Source organism: Malus sylvestris, chromosome 5, assembly GCF_916048215.2.
Source record: "Malus sylvestris chromosome 5, drMalSylv7.2, whole genome shotgun sequence".
NCBI classification, from domain to species: domain Eukaryota; kingdom Viridiplantae; phylum Streptophyta; class Magnoliopsida; order Rosales; family Rosaceae; genus Malus; species Malus sylvestris.
In genome coordinates, this window is record NC_062264.1 from 28327447 (window position 1) to 28330627 (window position 3181).

The 3181-nt window shown below is 38.8% G+C and overlaps 1 pseudogene; it reads left to right on the top strand.

Annotated features, from left to right (window-relative positions):
- The first annotated feature begins 503 nt into the window (after positions 1-503).
- Positions 504-1990, top strand: LOC126622708 (uncharacterized; annotated as a pseudogene).
- The last annotated feature ends 1191 nt before the right edge of the window (positions 1991-3181 follow it).

A 3181-nucleotide genomic window follows, 5' to 3' on the forward strand; every position in this document is an offset into this window, starting at 1 on the left:
GCATAAAATCTGTACCACTAATTAATACTTAATACTATTAATTGTTTTTATTGCACATTAGTTGAAGTCAATCTTGAACCATAAGTTGCAGTTTGATCAAATATTACATGCTTTCAAGAATAGCAATGGAACAAAACGGGTTAAGATCGTGAGAGGATCTTAACCCGAACAAAACCACCCAATTCACCTGAATTGGTTTTGTTTAGTCAGCTTGAAGAGTTAAACCGGAGAATTAAAGCTTGCCCGAACCGACTGGACCACAGGCTTGCCAACCCAAACCCAAGCTCAGTCCAACTAAAATGTTTCAGAAAACGTTGGATGATTTGATACACGTGTCCATATCAGGGCATTGACATCTGGAAATCGTGGAAACTACCAGGGAAGGACGAACTGGAATCTCAAACCACTTGAAATCCAACGGTCACCAATAGTACTATACAGAGAGTCCCACCACACTCGCTCGCTTCCCGCCTTTGTTCGGTTGCTTCGAGTCTTGGATCGAGATGTGGGGAAGGGCTCGTTGTACTCTCAGAGCCGATGAAGTCACTAGGGCTTGCCACCGCACCCACGCCCCCGTCCGCACCGTTAACATGGACCGGTGAGCTAACGTCAACGAAAAATTCTTTCCCCTCTTGATGATTTTTTTTTTCTCTCGTTTTCCTAGCAACCAAACAGGTCTTATGGTCTCTTTAATTACTTGCTCTTACTGATTGAGACGGATGTTTTGGTTTATAATATGAATTAGGTATCGTCCCTGGATCGAATTTGCCTGTTGTTCGGAGAGAAGACGAAAAGCCCGATTTCTACAGGATGGTAATAGCTTTAGCGTTAGCATTAGCAGCCACTGTTTTGATTAATAGATTGTTTATATTAATTAATGAGATTTGCAATGATGTTATGGAAATGAGTAGTAATCTAAACTTCAATCTATGTGATGAGTCTCAGGTTTCAATTTTTCATGACTGACACGAGAAAGCTTGGTTTTTTATGAGATGAGTAATAAAATTAAACAGTTTTTGTTGGATGATTACATGATTTGGTTTGTGCTAAATTTTGCAGTTTAATGCTCGGTCTGAGTCCATTTATGAAAAGGCTTCTTTTCGTCTTTTGGTTCCTAAAAGGCGCTGCGTTGTTGCGGTTGAAGGGTATGTATGATTCAATTCAATACGCTCATTAACATTTGGGACATTTTTTCAATGTTTGGTTGTATTGGAGGGACTTCATGTCTCTTTCCCTTTCATTTTTGCTGTTTAATTAGTACCATATAGTGGTTTCTTATTTCATGTTTTAATTTGCGTTCTCCAGTTTTTATGAATGGAAAAAAGATGGTTCTAAAAAGCAGCCTTACTACGTCCATTTCAAGGACGGCAGGCCTCTTGTGTTTGCTGCTCCTTATGATTCTAGGGGGAACTCTGAAGGTAGTTAAGGACAACTGGTTTGTTCGAAAAAGCCCCTCCCCATGACCACGTTCACTATCATAACAACTTCTTCGTCATCAGCTTTAGGGTGGCTGCATGGTGAGTCCTGCTCATGGTTGTTGATTTCAAATACCGTGATGTGTATGGATAGTTCTATAAGTGATGAATTAATGCGAGGCTATTTAGCTGATGTTGATGAGATCAAATTGGAGGTGGTTTTTTTATTTTAACCACACACACACATATATATATACATTTATTTAGTTTCTAATTTTCTAGTTACAGTTTGTTCGCTCAGCTATGTATTACTATTTAGTCCTTGATGTGTGATTTGATAGACAAAACAGTGACGCTGCTTTCTCTGGGTAACTATGTTCTTAATTATATCGAGTTTTCATGGTTTGGTGATTTGTCTTGGTTTCCACCAAGGAAATTGGAATCCTGTTTTCATTAAGGTTTAAGAGGACTGTTTACGGTTTGTACTATTTTCTACTGATACAGTTGAAGACCGAGGGGAATTATACCTAAAGGACACAAGTTCTAATGACACATCTGCAGAGAAAGATTTATGAAAAATGGTGAAAGAAGAACCTTAAAGCAAAAAGGACACAGAACAGCCATCCTCTACTGAACAATGTGGAGATGAATCAAAATGTAATGTGTCTACATTCTCTCAAGAAGGTGTATCCAAGGGCCAGGCCAAACAAAGCGAGACTACGAAGAATTTTCAGCTCATTCTTAGCCAGTTGCTTATGAAACGAATAAGAAATCTGCTAGTCTGGCGAAGAAGAAAGTTAACCCGAAGAGTTCTCTAGACAAGCAACCTACCGTATTTTCGTACTTCGGTAAAAGCGTTGTGTATGCGGTGAGCTTCAGACAACGTTAGAACATGCTCCATTCGTATATGGACACAGGTTGATAATTTTGTGTCGTACAGACTCGTTTCTGCTTCGTCAGCCTAAAGTCGTAGTCTGCTAGGTTTCCCTCACTTTATTTTGGCTAGGCAAGATAGTCAATTCTTGTGTGGAAATTGGTTGTGAATTAGGGATTATCCGGTCAAAGTTAGGGATTATCAGTGTAGTTTTTCAGGGATTAACCAGAGTTTTTTTTTTTCATTTTTTAGTCAGTTCAGCTTTTTAGTCTGATATTGCACCAAACGCTTCACTTCCAATTTAATCTATTCTAAGTTCGTCCAGCTTAGTCCCTTAAGGGGGTGTTTGTTTTCCCTCATTAAAGTTCGCTTGGGGACTCGGTGCAACTCAGCCCGCAGGCTGCAAGCCTAGGCGAGGTCAAGGGTTCGAAGAACCTTGGCGCGATTCTTGTTTTCCTGGTTTCAATTTTTCTTTTTCTTTTTTCAAATTCAATTCATATACAATTTAATTTGATGCATATGCAATTCAATATTTTAATGCATGTACATGTATTTGATGCAATTCATGGCAAATATCAAATTCACATAATTCAACAATTATGAATATAATGCATACACAATATATGTAGAATCTAAAATTCGAAAAACTTGAAGTTAGGTCATGCATTATGGTGAATGTTCATGCTTTTAGGGTTGCAAAAATATCGAGATAAAAACCATTGTTTTGAAAGAACCTAATTGCGTGATGATATGGATGAACTGGTTTGATGCAGAAAAATTCTTCAACGTCAGATTCCTAAGCGTAGCAGTAGGAGCGTGCTGATAACATGTTGTAGCCTATTTTATCTGACAATATCAAGGGAGGCCGGCGGCAAGGGGAAGAGAGAGTGCG